Here is a 10114-nt window from a genome sequence, read left to right as displayed (position 1 = left end):
CTTGTTTGGTTTGTCTTTTATAGGCACCAGAATCTTAACTCCATTGTGAATTGCAGTCTACCTAGTCCAGAGAGGTAGCTGTAATGATATCTAGAAGAATTCTTGAGTTCAAAGACTTATAAACTAGCAGATAGATTACCTAAGATTGAGTACACTATACAGCATGTGGAAGATGGACTAGTACAGAGCACCTACTGTGTGCTTGGCATTCTGTTAGACAAGGCTGAATAAGTTATGTATCCTTGCCAAGAAGAGCTTATAGTCTAATAAGGATTGCTAAAATGTACATAGAGAATTTATTATATGGTTAAGTACTAGGATAGAGACATGCAATCGACTATATATCCTATACCCATGGTGTTTCAGATAGCATCCTTTAGTCTCTGCTTGATAAGACTTGGGCAAAATTCAATGTTAGATTTCAGTGGGAAATGTTTGCTGATTTTTTTTTTTAAACTTTTTAATGTTTATTTTTGAGAGATAGAGAGAGACAGAGCATGAGTGGGGGAGGGGCAGAGAGAGGGAGACACAGAATCTGAAGCAGGCTCCATGCTCTGAGCCGGCAGCACAGAGCCTGATGTGGGACTCCAACCCTCCAACCAAGAGATCTTGTCCTGAGCCAAAGTTGGACGCCCAGTGGACTGTGCCACCCAGGTGCCCAAATGTTGACTGATTTTAATTTTGCATTTAAAAAAAAATTTTTTTTTTCAACGTTTATTTATTTTTGGGACAGAGAGAGACAGAGCATGAACGGGCAAGGGGCAGAGAGAGAGGGAGACACAGAATCGGAAACAGGCTCCAGGCTCTGAGCCATCAGCCCAGAGCCTGACGCGGGGCTCGAACTCACGGACCGCGAGATCATGACCTGGCTGAAGTCGGACGCTTAACTGCGCCACCCAGGCGCCCCTTAATTTTGCATTTTATGCTCTTCTTGCATAACTTTGTTCAGTACTATAATTGGCTAATTACTAATTTCAGAAACTTCTCTTTTCTAACCACTGCAAAATTCAGAATTTTTAAAATGCTGAATCTTAAAAGCTAAAACTGTCTCTTAAGAGAAAGAGAACAAAATCCTGATTTTATTTCTTTACAGACTTCCAGGCCCTATCTTTACTGAGGGTGGGTTGTTCTGTTTGCTCAAACTGCTGAGAAATTTATATCCTTACATGAACAGAGACTAAGGCAGAGAGTGATGCTGGAAAGTAAGGGACATAGAGAATATGAAATACTTGGATATGTTACTGGATTTCATTGGGATAAATGGGAATAAATCATCCCTTTGTATCTGAAAATTGGACACTAACAATCTTTATGTTGCCAGTCATTTATTTGGGATGCTTGGGAATTTACTATCATAGAATCATTTAAAGAGATAGAAAATCCAAGAATGGTGGGGTTGAATGCTTATATTTTGAGCATTGGGTAACTTACAGCATGAAAAAGACAGACTTAGGTTACAAAATATCTGGCTCTGGGAAACAAAAGGAAACAGATTATATAATTATGTCACAGGAATTCCCTTCTGCCTGCAGTTGATGCCTGGAGACAGCTGAAAAGAAATTACAGAAATTGATGTTTAAGAAGTACATTTTGCATCATGTTTTAGCAATATAGGTATGTATGGTGTGTGTGTATAAACAGAAACAAAAGTTTCCAGAAACAATACTGAGCTTTATAATGTTTCATTTGCTGTGATATTTCCTATTCTGCTTTATTCTATTCTAGCCCATCCCATCCCATCCCATCCCATCCCATCCCATCCCATCCCATCTCACCCCATCCTATTTCATTCTTTTTTTTTAATTATGACATTTATTGTCAAATTGGTTTCCATACAACACCCAGTGCTAATCCCAGCAGGTGCCTTCCTCAATGCCCATCACCTACTTTCCTCTCCCTCCCACCCCCCATCAACCCTCAGTTTATTCTCAGTTTTGAAGAGTCTCTTATGGTTTGGCTCCCTCCCTCTCTAACCTTTTTTTTCCCTTCCCCTCCCCCATGGTCTTCTGTTAAGTTTCATCCTATTTCATTCTATTCTTATATTAAGGGAAGAGTGACTTTACAGTTGTTCATGTAGTTATTTGATCATTTAGGGGAGACAATTATCGAAAATTTGGAAAAACATGTTTGAAAGCAAACATAAGGGGTTTAATGTACTAGATAAGCAGACTAGTATTCTCTTTCAGTCTCTTTCTAATAAAGCCACCCTTCATCCACTCCCATCTTCCCTCTTTCCTGCCTTTGTACTCCTATTTATACCACATAACTGCCGATCCCTGGCCACATCTGATTACACCATGGGTAAATATCTGGCTCCAAAGAAATCAATCTGTAGTCTGACTTGTACCAACCAGATGCCTGGATTGTTTAGATTTTTCTAGGATTCTGATAGATCTCTATCTCTTCATTTATTCGTTTTTAGAATCAATTTCAGGTTTCACTTCCTTGTATTCAAACATGGCTTGACAGAAGTGCAGGCATTTCACTTATTGTCATTTAAACCTCATCCCTCCAGAGATGTAACACACTATCTTGCAGTCTATATTATTACTTGTTGACTAGTCAATATGCTATGGCTATGCCAATACTCTTTGTGACATTGGCCAATAAGTTTGATTCAAAACTAAATTTAGGTAAATTTTTATTTTTCTAGGTGCTTCATCACCACTTCAGACAGACAAAATTATCTTCAGACAGTTAAGTAATAAATAAGTATTTTCTCAGACTACTTTTGCTGGCTAAGGAGTCAATAGGTCTTATTGAATGGTTGACAGGCTATAGGCTCTCTTTCTTTAGATTGTCTTTTCATCTTCTATTTCTTTGGTTCATTACATAGACCTTACACTTTCAACTTAGGCACTTTTCCCTTAGAGTTGTTAGGTGAAGACTTTGATGTCCTGATATATCAGGACATTGGAAAGGATTTAGCCATGGAAAGGATTCCTAGCCTGCCTTTTTTTCTCTCCATGAAGCATGAATTTCAAGCTAGTTCACAATCTTAAAGTTTCTTTAATATTTAGAAAAGTGACTTATTTTGAAAATTGAGTGATATTAAGTATCTCAAGTAACTATAAAACATTTCAAAAATCATGTATTTTCAACTTAACATTAATTTTTTGGTTTCTAAGGCCACAGAACTCTTCCATTATGGTCTGAAGCCAAATATTTAGACACACTGCAAAAGAATCCCATTATGAACCTCTCATTCAATTAGCTGTTTTCAAAGGGCAGAGAACAGGAATTTAGTCTCCTTCGTGAGAAGAGCAGATAAGAGTTTTATTTGCTAAGTGGTTTTTGAGAGAGAATTTTGAATAATTTTTTCCATGAGTTTTATATTGAATATATTCTCTATTAAAATTTCTGAGCTACAGTTTCATTTCCCTTCTTATTTTAAAATAAACAAGAGTTGAGTAAGTATACTAATTAGTTTGGAAGACATCTTTATTTTCATAAAAGTATTAGAACTAGTGATTTTATTTTAGAGAGACTTCATATGTTTTATTTCATTTGGGGAATTACATTAATGTACTATTTTTGATAGTATTTTGTACTCAGAGTTTTCTCTTTCCCCCAACCCTCCCATTCCATAAAATTAAGGATTAGAGTGTATTTCCAAATAAACATCAATTATATTTTCATTCTGATAGGGAGAGGATTATACATGCCCTCATGCTTTACCTTTGAAATATTTTATTTTTATTTTTATTTTTTTGTATTCTGTTTTTTAAATATGAAATTTATTGGTTTCCATACAACATCCAGTGCTCATCCCAACAGATGCCCTTCTCAATGCCCATTACCCACTTTCCCTTCCCTCCCACCTCCCATTAACCCTCAGTTTGTTCTCAGTTTTTAAGAGTCTCTTACGGTTTGGCTCCCTCCCTCTCTAACTTTTTTTTTTCCTTCCCCTCCCACATGATCTTCTGTTAAGTTTCTCAGGATCCACATAAGTGTGAAAACATATTGTATCTGTCTTTGTCTGTATGACTTATTTCACTTAGCATAAAACTCTCCAGTTCCATCCACGTTCCTACAAAAGGTCATATTTCATTCTTTCTCATTGCCATGTAGTATTCCATTGTGTATACAAACCACAATTTCTTTATCTATTCATCAGTAGGTGGACATTTAGGCTCTTTCCATAATTTGGCTCTTGTTGAAAGTGCTGCTATAAACATTAGGGTACATGAGCCCCTATGCATCAGCACTCCTGTATCCCTTGGGTAGACTCCTAGCAGTGCTACTGCTGGGTCATAGGGTAGATCTATTTTTAATTTTTTGAGGAACCTCCACACTGTTTTCCAGAGTGGCTGCACCAGTTTGCATTCCCAACAAGAGTGCAAGAGGGTTCCCATATCTCCACATCCTCACCAGCATCTGTAGTCTCCTGATTTGTTCATTTTAGTCACTCTGACTGGTGTGAGGTGGTATCTGAGTGTGGTTTTGATTTGTATTTCCCTGATGAGGAGTGACATTGAGCATCTTTTCATGTGCCTGTTGGCCATTTGGATGTCTTCTTTAGAGAAGTGTCTGTTCATGTCTTCTGCCCATTTATTCTCTGGATTATTTGTTTTTCAGGTGTGGAGTTTAGTGAGGTCAATATAGATTTTGGATACTAGTCCTTTGTCTGATATGTCATTTGCAAATATCTTTTCCCATTCTGTTGGTTGCCTTTTAGTTTGGTTGATTGCTTCCTTTGCAGTGCAGAAGGTTTTTTATCTTGGTGAGGTCCCAATAGTTCATTTTTGCTTTTAATTCCCTTGCCTTTGGAGATGTGTCAAGTAAGAAATTGCTACGGCTGAGGTCAGAGAGGTTCCTTCCTGCTTTTTCCTCTAGGGTTTTGATGGTTTCCTGTCTCACATTCAGGTCCTTCATCCATTTTGAGTATATCACTTGAGTGAATGGTGTAAGAAAGTGGTATAGTTTTATTCTCCTTCTTCATGTTGCTGTCCAGTTCTCCCAGCACCATTTGTTAAAGAGACTGTCTTTTTTCCACTGGATACTCTTTTCTGCTTTGTCAAAGATTAGGTGGCCATACTTTTGTGGGTCCAATTCTGGAGTCTCTATTCTATTCTATTGGTCTATGTGTCTGTTTATGTGCCACTACCATGCTGTCTTGATGATTACAGCTTTGTAGTAGAAACTAAAGTCTGGGATTGTGATGCCTCCTGCTTTGGTTTTCTTCTTCAATACATCTTTGGCTATTCAAGGTCTTTTGTGGTCCATACAAATTTTAGGATTGCTTGTTCTAGCTTCAAGAAGAATGCTGGTGCAATTTTGATTGGGATTGCATTGAATGTGTAGATAGCTTTGGGTAATATTGACATTTTGACAATATTTATTCTTCCAATCCATGAGCACGGAATGTTTTTCCATTTCTTTGTATCTTCTTCAATTTCCTTCGTAAGCTTTCTATAGTTTTCAGCATATAGATCTTTTACGACTTTGGTTAGGTGTATTCCTAGATATTTTATGACTCTTGGTGCAATTGTGAATGGGATAAGTTTCTTTAGTTGTCTTTCTGTTGCTTCATTATTAGTGTACAAGAATGCAACTTATTTCTTTTACATTCAATTTTTACCCTGTGACTTTGCTGAATTCATGTATCAGTTCTAGCAGACTTTTGGTGGAGTCTATCAGATTTTCCATGTATAATATCATGTCATCTGTAAAAAGTGAAAGCTTGACTTCATCTTTGCCAATTTTGATGCCTTTGATTTCCTTTGGTTGTCTGATTGCTGATATTAACACTTCCAACACTATTTTAAACAACAGCAGTGAGAGTGGACATCCCTGTCGTGTTCCTGATCTTAGGGAGAAAGCTCAATTTTTCCCCATTGAGGATGATATTAGCTGTGGGCTTTTCATAAATGGCTTTTATGATGTTTAAGTATGTTCCTTCTATCCTGACTTTCTCGAGGGTTTTTATTAAGAAAGGATGCTGAATTTTGTCAAATGCTTTTTCTGCATCAATTGACAGGATCATATGGTTCTTTTCTTTTATTAATGTGATGTATCACATTGATTGATTTGTGAATATTCAACCAACCCTGCATCCCAGGAATGAATCCCACTTGATCATGGTGAATAATTCTTTTTATATGCTGTTGAATTCGATTTGCTAGTATCTTGTTGAGAATTTTTGCATCCATATTCTTCAGCGATATTGGCCTGTAGTTCTCCTTTTTTGCTGGGTCTCTGGTTTGGGAATCAAAGGAATGCTGGCTTCATAGAATGAGTCTGGAAGTTTTCCTTCCCTTTCTATTTTTTTGGAACAGCTTGAGAAGGATAGGTATTATCTCTGCTTTAAATATCTGGTAGATTCCCCAGCGAAGCCATCTGGTCCTGGATTCTTATTTGTTGGGAGATTTTTGATAACTGACTCAATTTCTTCACTGGTTATGGGTCTGTTCAGATTTTCTATTTCTTCCTGTTTGAGTTTTGGAAGTGTGGGTGCTTAGGAATTTGTCCATTTTTTTCCAGGTTGTGCAGCTTGTTGGCATATAATTTTTCATAGTACTCCCTGACAATTGCTTGTATTTCTGAGGGATTGGTTGTAATAATTCCATTTTCATTCCTGATTTTATCTATTTGGGTCATCTCCCTTTTTGAGAATTCTGGCTACAGGTTTATCAATTTTGTTTATTTTTTCAAAAAACCAACTCTTGGTTTCATTGATCTGATCTACTGGTTTTGTTGTTGTTGTTGTTGTTGTTCTTTTTTTTTTTTTTTAGATTCTATATTGTTTATTTCTGCTCTGATCTTTATTATTTCTTTTCTTCTGCTGGGTTTGGGGCGTTTTTGCTGTTCTGCTTCTAGTTCCTTTAGGTGTGTTGTTAGATTTTGTATTTGGGGTTTTTCTTGTTTCTTGAGTTAGGCCTGGATTGCAATGTATTTTCCTCTCAGGACTGCCTTTGCTGCATCCCAGAGCGTTTGGATTGTTGTATTTTCATTTTCATTTGTTTCCATATATTTTTAAATTTCTTTTCTAATTGCCTGGTTGACTCATTCATTCTTTAGTAGGGTGTTCTTTAACCTCCATGCTCTTGGAGGTTTTCCAGGCTTTTTCCTATAGTTGATTTCAAGTTTCATAGCATTGTGGTCAGAAAGTGTTCATGGTATGATCTCAATTTTTTATACTTATGAAGGGCTGTTTGGTGACCCAGTATGTGATCTATCTTGGAGAATGTTCCATGTGTACTCGAGAAGAAAGTATACTCTGTTGCTTTGGGATGCAGAGTTCTAAATATATCTGTCAAGTCCATCTCATCCAATGTATCATTCAGAGCCCTTGTTTCTTTATTGATCCTGTGCCTAGATGATCTATCCATTGGTGTCCTCAGGTCTAAAATGAGTCTCTTGTAGACAGCAAATAGATGTGTCTTGTTTTTTTTTTTTTTTTATCCATTCTGATACCCTATGTCTTTTGGTTGGAACATTTAGTCCATTTACATTCAGTGTGATTATTGAAATATATGGGTTTAGAGTAATTGTGATGTCTGTAGGTTTCATGCTTTTAGTGATGTCTCTGGTACTTTGTGGTCCTTGCAACATTTCAGTCACAGAATCCCCCTTAGGATCTCTTGTAGGGCTGGTTTAGTGGTGATGAATTCCTTCAGTTTTTGTTCATTTGGGAAAACCTTTATCTCTCCTATTCTGAATGACAGGATTTCTGGATAAAGGATTCTTGACTGCATATTTTTCCTGTTCGTCACATTGAAGATTTCCTGCCATTCCTTTTTGGCCTGCCAAGTTTCAGTAAATAGGTCTGCTACTACCCTTATGTGTGTACCTTTGTATGTTAAGGCCCGTTTATCCTTAGCTGCTTTCAGAATTCTCTCTTTATCCTTGTATTTTTTCAGTGTCGCTATGACATGTCGTGCAGAAGATTGATTCAAGTTACGTCTGAAGGGAGTACTCTGTGCCTTTTGGATTTCAGTGCCTTTTACCTTCCCCAGATCAGGGAAGTTCTCAGCTATGATTTGTTCAAGTATACCTTTAGCCCCTTTCTCTCTCTGTTCTTCTTTTTCTGGAATTCCTATGATACAGATATTATTCTGTTTGATTGCTTCACCTAGTTCTCTAATTCTCCCCTCATACTCCTGGATTTTCTCTTTTTCTCAGTGTCCTCTTTTTCCATAATTTTATCTTAGAATTCACCCAGACTCTGCTCTGCCTCTTCAATCCATGCTATGGCTGCCTCCATTTTATTTTGTACCTCATTTATAGCACTTTTTAGTTCCTCTGACTATTTCTTAGTCCCTTGATCTCTGTAGCAATAGATTCTCTGCTATCCTCTATGCGTTTGTCAAGCCCAGCGATTAGTTTTATGACTATTATTCTAAATTCTTGTTCCATTATATTGCTTAAATCGTTTTTGATCAATTTGTTAGCTGTCGCTACTTCCTGGAGTTTCTTTTGAGGAGAATTATTCTGTTTCATCATTTTGGGTACTCCCTGCGGTAGCTCCAAACTGCACGGCACTTCCCCTGTGCTGTCTGGAGCAACTTTGCTGGTGGGCGGGGCTGCAGTCAGACCTGATGTCTGCTCCTATCCCACCCCTGGGGCCACAGTCAGACTGGTGTGTACCTTCCCATCTCCCAGGGGCAGGATTCACTGTGGAGTGGTGTGGGCCCTGTCTGGGCTTCTTGCACACTGCCAGGCTTGTGGTGCTGCTTCGATGGGATCTGGCCAAGGGTGTATTAGCCAGTGTGGATCTGCAAGTTGCACAGGGGTGGGAGGGGCAGGCTTAGCTCCCTTTGCCCTCAGTGGTCCCCTGCGGGAGGGGCCTTGTAGCACCAGGAGGGAGGCAGGCCTGTTGGAGGGATAGATCCACAGAAGCACAACTTTGGGCACTTGCGCAGTGCAAGTAAGTTCCTTGATGGTACTGGTTCCCTTTGGAATTCTGGCTGGGGGATGGGAGAGGGAGATGGCACTTGCCAGCGCCTTTGTTCCCCCTGCTAAGCTGAGCTCTGTCTCCCGGGGCTCAACAACTCTCCTTCCCAGCGTCCTCTCACCCTCCCCACTCTCTGAGAGCAAAGCTGTTGACTTTTAACATTCCAGATGTTAAGTCCCACTGGCTGTCAGAACTCACAGAGTCTGGCCCCTCCGCTTTTGCAAGCCAGACTTCGGGGGCTCTGCCTTGCCTGGCGGGCTGCCCCTTCACCTCCCTGCTCCCTCCCACAAGTCCGTGTAGCATGCACTGCCTCTCTGCCCTTCCTACCCTCTTCTGTGGGTCTCTTGTCTATGCTTGGCTCCAGAGAGTCCATTCTGCTAGTCTTCTGGTGGTTTTCTGGGTTATTTAGGCAGATGTGGGTGCAATCTAAATGATCAGCAGGATGAGGTGAGCCCAGCGTCCTCCTACACTGCCATCTTTCTAGGTCTCCCCATGAAATATTTTAAAAGTCAAGAGAAAAATTCTGTTTTCAGGTGATTTAGGAATAGTATCTCAAAATTTTCTGATGAAATATTTCTTACCTCATGAGTGAGTCAACTTGTAACCTAGAGAATTCAGGTTATACATTCTGTGTAATGAGATTACAGGTAATTTTAAGCTTTCTCCCTTCTAACATTCTATAGTATCTTATTTTTAATAACAAATACACATTTTCATAGTATGAGAAAATACTAAAATAGTTTTCATCTTAGCTTTTTTCCTTGGAAAATTAATGATAGGTATTAGAAGTAGTGATAGAAGCATCATTTGTTCATCTTTATTGAGTTCACTTTGATTTTGAATCTGCAAAGAAGAATTACATATTACACTCCCCTCCATACTGTGCACATAAACATTTTATGAATGAAAAATAAATTGATACAGAGAGTTTGATTCTCTCTGTATGTGCATTTGAAAAATCTTCTAAGAACAAAAATTAAGAATGTAAACCAATCTTTTCCTGCAAATCTTCACAAATGACGCTTTAGAAAAATGTAGCCTACAAATTAACCTTTTTGTTTTGTTTTGTTTTTTTCTTGACAAACTGCTATAGTTCCAGGGTTAGTCATTTCCCAGTTTAAAGTACAGAAGTTTAGAAAATAAATGTAAAATTTTTCCTGCAAATTCTAACGGTCCTCAATATTAAGATGGTGCAAGAAATTTTCCTATTAACAGAAT

At 38.4% G+C, this 10114-nt stretch overlaps 1 long non-coding RNA gene across 1 annotated transcript in view; it reads left to right on the top strand.

Moving 5' to 3' along the window:
* Positions 1-1519: 1519 nt before the first annotated feature.
* LOC121031702 (uncharacterized) overlaps positions 1520-10114 on the top strand; it is a 249457-nt gene continuing 240862 nt past the window's right edge. Inside the window, exons 1-2 of the long non-coding RNA XR_005790858.1 lie at positions 1520-1614; positions 2654-2696. This is a non-coding gene — a long non-coding RNA (uncharacterized LOC121031702). The remainder of the gene's footprint in view (positions 1615-2653; positions 2697-10114) is intronic.

Source organism: Herpailurus yagouaroundi, unplaced genomic scaffold (genome assembly GCF_014898765.1).
Source record: "Herpailurus yagouaroundi ecotype Mexico unplaced genomic scaffold, PumYag 141, whole genome shotgun sequence".
In the NCBI taxonomy this organism is placed as follows: Eukaryota; Metazoa; Chordata; class Mammalia; order Carnivora; family Felidae; genus Herpailurus; species Herpailurus yagouaroundi.
Note: the sequence above shows the minus strand (reverse complement) of the source record. Positions and strands in the feature narration are given on the sequence as shown.